This window comes from Rhinatrema bivittatum, chromosome 2, assembly GCF_901001135.1.
Source record: "Rhinatrema bivittatum chromosome 2, aRhiBiv1.1, whole genome shotgun sequence".
Classification (NCBI taxonomy): domain Eukaryota; kingdom Metazoa; phylum Chordata; class Amphibia; order Gymnophiona; family Rhinatrematidae; genus Rhinatrema; species Rhinatrema bivittatum.
The window spans coordinates 51,556,903-51,564,722 of NC_042616.1; the positions used below are offsets into that span (position 1 = coordinate 51,556,903).

The 7,820-nt window shown below is 45.9% G+C and overlaps 1 protein-coding gene across 8 annotated transcripts in view; it reads right to left on the bottom strand.

The window, feature by feature from the left end:
* The window catches only part of LOC115083936, a 78,322-nt gene extending 74,400 nt beyond the window's left edge, over nt 1-3,922 (bottom strand). For 4 of the 8 annotated variants that reach the window (XM_029588069.1, XM_029588072.1, XM_029588070.1 and 1 more), the window contains exon 1: nt 3,568-3,921. The gene's annotated coding sequence lies outside the window, so the exon portion shown is untranslated. Of the gene's footprint in view, nt 1-3,567 lie in introns of all 8 variants that reach the window. The other 4 variants (XM_029588074.1, XM_029588073.1, XR_003854427.1 and 1 more) reach the window with 3 other exon arrangements.
* Between the last annotated feature and the right edge of the window lie 3,898 nt (nt 3,923-7,820).

A 7,820-nucleotide genomic window follows, 5' to 3' on the forward strand; every position in this document is an offset into this window, starting at 1 on the left:
TCTTAAGTTTTTCCTTTATGCAGACGACGTCCAAATCCTCATCCCCATCCAGGAATTCCTCACCAAATCCCTCAAGTTTTGGGAAACTTGCCTTGCATCCATTAACGCCATCCTCTCCAACCTTCACCTTGCCCTAAACTCCGCCAAAACCGAACTCCTCATCATCTCAAAGCACTCAGACCTGATCACACCCACCATAAGCAACCCCTCCGCTCCTGCTATGACCCTACCCAACTGTGTGCGAGACTTAGGGGTATCCTTAGACCATCAGCTTAACTTCAAAGACCACATCAACACTATTATAAAGGGTGGTTTTTACAAACTCCATATCCTCAAAAAACTCAAACCTTTGCTCCACGCCCAAGATTTCTGTACAGTCCTGCAAGCGACCTTGCTATCAATAATGGACTACTGTAATTCCTTGCTCCTAGGCCTCCCCTGCAACACCAGACCCTTGCAATTGCTACAGAATGCCATGGCAAGAATCCTCACAAACAAGTAAATCTGAACACATCACCCCCATACTGAAGGAACTCCACTGGCTGCCCATATCCTACCGAATCAAATACAAAACCCTGACCATAATCCACAATTCACTTCACAATCATCATCACTACTAGCTTGAGGACCCCTTCCGCCTCCACGCTACCAATCGTCCCTCAAGAAGCACACACTCCGGCACCCTCCACACCCCCTCACTTAAAAGTGCCTCCCTCACCTCCACCAGAGAAAAAGCCATATCCATTGCTGGACCCACCCTCTGGAACTCGATGCCACCTATACTCCGTCAAGAATCATGCATTAAAAAGTTCAAAACAGGGGTCAAAACTTGGCTCTTCAAAATGGCCTATCCTGACCCGGAACCCACATAGCTCCTCCCTATGGCTTCCCCTCCCCTATCCCCCCCTAAGTCAACACATTCCTGCATACCCTAACCCACCTGTGAAAGTACCTGTGTGTACCCATGCCCATAGTACCCCTGTGAATACTTCCGCATTATGAATACTACTGCATGTAAAGATTTCTACTCTGTAAATAGCTCTGCCTTATGATTATTACCACCTTGTTAACACCCCTCCCGTCATATAGATTTATAATCTTCCTCGCAAATGTATGTCTCTCACCCAGTACAAAGTTGACCGTAATCACAGAGATGTATAAGACTCTCATAGTTGTATAACATGTAAAAGACCCTCCCACCTTCTACAAACCTGTCCGTAATCATATAGATGTAAAAGACTCTCACATTTGTATATGCCATTGCATATGCCATTATCTGAGATGTTTAAGACCTCCTACCTGTACAAAGTTGACCGTAGTGCCTCTCGCCAAGTGCTCACTACAATGTTATAGTTCTTAATCCCTCTGGTGGCCTTCTTTCACCACTGGTCTTTCCTCCCTACCTTGCCTTCCTCCTGCTCTGCTCTCTTCCTCCTTCCTGCTGCTCCCATCTCCCCCCACCCGTTTTATGTAATTTCCGTCTTTCTGTTACATTGTAAACTGACATGATGTACCCATGAATGTCAATATATTTTAAAAATTTATAAATAAATAAAATCTGTTGGTAGGGATGCAAAACCCACTTGTCTGGACTGATCTGGGGTATGAACAGGAACAGGAAATACAAAGAGTTACTTCAACAACTCCACAGGAAACAGAAACCTAAAAATGAGATAGTGTTAACTGGGGCTCAGAACAGTTGTCTATGGACAAGGTGTTTCACAGGCTCCAGCCAGCATAAAAAAAAAATGGTGAAAAACAAATGCAAATTTGTAGCATAGAACTGGAAACGGATACACATCTTGTCACTGGATGAGATGTGCTGATGTCAGGAGGTCCGTATACAGAGATGCACAACGAAGTGGCACGACTCATTAACTGGAAACCATGGCGGTACCAAATCACCGAGAGAAATTACACGAGATGCTCCCATTCCAACTGATAAAAAGCTCAATGCTCCAAAAAATTGGGCATTGTGTCGAAGGAGAAAAGCATAAGAACAACACTGCTGACAGAAAATGTCTAGAGGGAGTTAAGCCGTGGCAAAGAGGCTGGTGGCACCTTGGAGACCAAGTGATTTATGGAGGGGTGAGCTGTGTCAGATGCATGAAGAGCAGTTCAGGAGTTAAGGAAGGGAGGATACAAAATGCAGACAAGACAAGAAGGGGAGCAGAGTATAGAAAGGGAGCGATAATATCAGCATGGCTAAACTCTAACTTTAGAGGTTGAGAAGAATCATTGATATGACAATGCGAGCATAGTTAAGTCCACTACTAATGTGAATTAACCTGCTCAAACTCTCACTGCAATGGTTTCCCTCAGTCACTACAGGTATTAATTCTCTTAGCTCTGCTGAAATTATCACTTCTTCTCTGCGCTCCTTAAATGTCCCGCCTTCCTTGAAACAAGTCTGACCCAAAGCAGTTTACATCAAGCAATGAATACAATAGTCAAATCAAGCCCGGATTTAGGCAACACAGACAATTGCCTAGGATGCCAAAGTGCAACCTGTTTCTGCTTGCTGTACAGGCAGAGCTTCAAACGGTGCCACTGTGGCCCTCTGCCAACGGGCACCAAAGTCATAAATCCGACCCCGAGTCAAGCACATCATAATAAATCTCCTCCACACCCACCCCCCCCCAACCATCTACTTCCATCTTCATGCATATTTACCCACCTCCTGAATGTCACTTCATGCATCTGACAGTATGGACTTCTGTCCTCAAAGCTTAATAAACTGCTTGGTCTATAAAGGTGCCACAAGCCTCCGTCATTCTTACAGAACGACAGTACCAAGTGACTACATTATATGTATCAGAAGATGCAGAGACCAAGAAAATGTGGCGAAAAGAAACAATTGTACCAGCTGCCTTGGGCACTGCCAGCCTGATTGAAAAGAACTACCAAGGTGCCCACTGAGATGCTGGCTGTACATATGACACCCTATGAGCTCCAGGAGGCTGTTCTGTCTGGCACAGTGCAAGTATTAAGAAGAACACCAGCAGCGAATCTGCGAGACTGAGATCCCACCATCTTACGAGCGAGGTTCTTCCCTACCAAGGTTTGTGCAAAACAAACCCAGCTGGCGACACCGCCCCCAAGAGAAACCATAAGGGTAGGGGAACACGGGCTCAGCCAGGGCTCCGCTTCCTTTCCTCGCATCCATAAAGCTAAAACAGAACAAGAGTCACTCCAATATTAGAACAGAAATACGGAAATCATGAAAGCCACCCAAATCCCCCAGTGCAAGCCCAGCCGGAGAGACAGGGGGGTAACCACACACACACACACACAGTCACAGACAAGGAAGGAGACAGAGAGAAAGCCCTAACAAGCAGATGAGGCGCTGCCCCCAGCTTCAGGGGGGGGCTCATTGGGTCCCAGCAAATGGGACCCCTGCCCCAAACGCGTCTGCCCGTGCCTCGAATTTCATTCCTCGCTTGCTGCCCCCTCCCCTCCTCCATAACTGGATGGCTCTCAGGGAGCGTCAGCTACGCGGGGCCCAGATGCCCAGGCTGCTCTCCCGCGACTGCGAGACCGCGAAAACCGCACGGCGCCCTAACTCACGGATAGCGAGCCCTGCCGTGCGTTTAATACATGGCGGCTTCTGGTGCCCTCTGTGAAAATGACGCGATCGCCGTGTATTCCCTCTGCTTCAGCGCTTCCCCACCGGTGGGTCGCGTGCTCCCCCGCTGCCGCCGGGCTAACAGCACGCTCGAGCCCAATGGGAACGGCGGCGGTGTTAGAGGAAGCTGCGGCTCCTGCGGCTGCCCCGGAACAGGAAGTGATGCCCAGGGCGGTGCGCGGGAAGGAGAAAGAGCCGTGCCGCGTGGAAAAGTGGCGGCGGCAGTATCTGCCCCCGCGCAGTAGCGTGGCCCGGAGCAATCGGCAAAGGACACTGCAGTATAGGCCTCCCGCGGCCGATGGGATTCTTCTTTCTTAGCCTGCAGGGGCTGGAGGAGGCTACTGCAGCTACCATTTGTGCTGGGGGGGGGGGGGAGAGAGAAGACAGCCAGCCTGTAAGTGAGAGCATGTATTTGATTGACAGCATGTATTTGATGAGAGCATGGGTGTAAGTGTGTGAGAGAAGAGCATGTGTGTGATTGAGAGGAACTGGTCAGAGAGACCAGTATATGTGAGAGACAATAAACGTGACTGGTCAGGGAGATGACTGGAGTGTGTGTGAGAGAGTGAGAGATTGGTCAGGGAGGTGACTGGTGTGTGTGAGAGAGAAAGAAAAAGCATGGAAGTGAGAAATCTGGGTATGTGAGACACAGCATGGGAGTGAGAAGCCTGTATAGGTGAAAGAGAGCATGGGAGTGGGAAACCTGTGTGTGTGTGTGCGTGCATGCATGAGAGAGAGACTGGTTGGTAAGGTCACGGGGTGTGAGAGAGAGAGACTAGTGTGTGTGTGTGTATGTGAGAGAAAGAAAGTGATTAAGGGAATGAGAAGAATGTGCATGTGGAGAGAGTGAGCATGGGAATGAGAGAGAGACTGATGCTTGTGTGTGTAAGAGACAGAAAGTGATTAAGGGAATGAGAAGAATGTGCATGTGGAGAGAGTGAGCATGGGAATGAGAGAGAGACTGATGCTTGTGTGTGTAAGAGACAGAAAGTGATTAAGGGAATGAGAAGAATGTGCATGTGGAAAGAGTGAACATGGGAGTGAGAAACCTGGATGTGTGTGAGACACAGTATGGAAGTGAGAAGCCCGTATGTAAAATAGAACACAGGAGTGGGAAGCTTGTGTGTGTGTGTATGCATGAGAGAAACTTCAGGAAGGTGACTGGTGTGTGTGTGTCAAAGACTGGTTGGGAGATGATTGGTGTGTGAGAGACAGAAACTGGTCATGGGGGCATGACTGGTATGGTGTATGTGTGAGACAGAGAGACTGGTCATTGCCCCTAAGGAAGAGGACCATGAGTATAGAACTTAGCCACTACTGCTGCCTCTGGTGTGTGCCACGGCCTGCATGGAAGAGGAATAGGAGAGCTGCTGGAGGGGTTAAGTAACGGTGGCTTTTAAGTTTATTTTTCTTGATTGACTGCCATTTTAATTATTTAATATTATGTGATGTCTGCTTTTTTAAAATATTTTATTGGTGTTTGGAGAATTTTTAAGTTTTTATGAGGTTTTTAATTGTTGGATGTTATTCTGTTCATAGCTGTTTTGAAATATTTATTCTGCTTATTAGTATAGTTTTACAATTATTTCTGTGTGGGGATCTATAGCTGCTTGCTAGTTCTGTTTTCCTAATTGAAGGTGAATTGGTGTTTAGGGCCTGATTTAATATTTGTAGTGTTGCCTTTTCATACATAGGGTTGCTCCTGTTTGAGTGTATTCCACAATACACTCAAACAGGATTAGTGCGGATTAGTTTATGTGCATAACTGCAGACTCTGAAACTTCTAGGTTAAACTTCCAGGTTAAAGCACCTTTTAAGCTTTAACCCGTATGCTCTTTGGTAATACATTGTAATACGTTATAATTTCTTCCTGCCTTATCTTCCTTCCAGCTTGTTGCAAGCTTCCAAGTTCTCCTCCCCTGTTGATTGTAACTTTGACTTATTCCCACTTATGGTTATCTTCGTTCAATTGAATTGTTACTCCAGTTATACCCCTTGTTAAATGTAAACCGATCCGATATGGTTATTTACTATGAAGGTCGGTATATAAAACTGTTAAATAAATAAATAAATAAATAAATAAATAAAAAAAATCCTGGGAGCATGTTAGATCAGTTCTGTGTGTGTTACTGAGGTGAGATATTTTACTAGCATGTAAGCATTTATATCAGTCTTATTTGTTGTGTTTTCTCAAGAGAACATGCATTGGTGGTAAACTGCTGTCTTTTCATAAGTAGGGCTATTGAGCCTGGTAGTAGAAGGAGTTTGAGTTGCTGTTACTGAGATGACTGAGGGTGAGTTGTATGGGGAATGTCGTAATTCTGCTTTACATCCATTATTGTGGGTCAGGGGGGTTCCCGTGGATGAAAACTGTACTTTTACATCTAGCCCCGATACGATCATGGGCGGAACACACTGTTAACCTGCGATTGGACGCGCGTTTGACGCGCTAGCTTTATCCCTTATTCAGTAAGGGGTAATAGTGCGTCGAAAACGTGCGTCCAACCTCCCTGAGACCAATAGCGCCCGCAACATGCAAATGCATGTTGATGGCCCTATTAGTCATTCCCACGCGATACAGTAAGTAAAATGTGCAGCCAAGCCGCACATTTTACTTTAAGAAATTAGCGCCTACCCAAAGGTAGGCATTAATTTCTGCCGGCGCTGGAGAAGTGCACAGAAAAGCAGTAAAAACTGCTTTTCTGTGCACCCTCCGACTTAATATGGCAATATTAAGTCGGAGGTCCCAAAAGTTAAAAAAAAGTAAAAATTTTTAAAATCAGCCCGCGGCTTGCGGATTGAAAACTGGACGCTCAATTTTGCTGGCGTCCGGTTTCCGAACCCGTGGCTGTCAGTGGGCTCGAGAACCACCGCCGGCAAAATTACGCCGACAAAATTGAGCTTCGGCTGTCAAACCTGCTGACAGCCGCCGCTCCTGTCCAAAAAGAGGCGCTAGGGACGCGCTAGTGTCCCTAGCGCCTCTTTTTACCATGGGCCCTAATTTAAATATTTTGTTTTACTGAATCGCGTGCACAGGACACCGCAAACTTTACTGTATTGGCCTGTTCATTGGTTAGGGGTAGTAACTGCTGCAATAAGCAAGCTACTCCCACTCTTAATTAAGAACATAAGAAATTGCCATGCTGGGTCAGACCAAGGGTCCATCAAGCCCAGCATCCTGTTTCCAACAGAGGCCAAAACCAGGCCACAAGAACCTGGCAATTACCCAAACACTAAGAAGAACCCATGCTACTGATGCAATTAATAGCAGTGGCTATTCCCCAAGTAAACTTGATTAAAAGCAGTTAATGGACTTCTCCTCCAAGAACTTATCCAAACCCAGCTACACTAACTGCACCAACCACATCCTCTGGCAACAAATTCCAGAGCTTTATTGTGCGTTGAGTGAAAAAGAATTTTCTCCGATTAGTCTTAAATGTGCTACTTGCTAACTTCATGGAATGTCCCCTAGTCCCTCCACTATTCGAAAGTGTAAATAACCGAGTCACATCTACTCGTTCAAGACCTCTCATGATCTTAAAAACCTCTATCATATCGCCCCTCAGCCGTCTCTTCTCTTGTTTACCCAGCCTGTGCAATTCAGTCCTTGCTGATTGTTGTCTGAATATAAATCCTCTTTTCTTCATTCCCCCCTGCCGTATAGTATAGTCAATTGTCAACTGAGGTAAGTGTAAACTGTCAGAATGATCTGATAACAATTAAGTTCTTAGATAATAAGTGTGACTGGCTCTGTTCTGTCCTTGGGTGCTGGTGTTACGTTTTTTACTGAGCTCCAATTCAGCAGTTTTAGGCTGGAGTGTTCCTTTGAAGTTTCTCTTTAGAAGTATGGCAACATTAAGGTCAGATAGAGAATGTCCTGGAAGACTGAAATGTTCTCCTACTGGTTTCTGGATGTTGCCATTTCTAATGTCAGATTTATGTTCATTTATTCTTTTCTTTATAGATTGACCTGTTTGTCCTACATAGACCACGGAGGGACATTGCTGCCAGATGATGGAGATATTACAGTGGAAGAAGAGCAGGTGATTAAGCTCCGGATGTTGTAGTTGATGTTGGGTCCTATGATGGTATTGTCTGGATTAATATGTGGCCAATCTGCAGACACAAGGAACTTGGTTTCCAGAGGAAGCCAAACACCAAATCAATTTCCTGGAGCTGCAAGCAATCAGGCTCT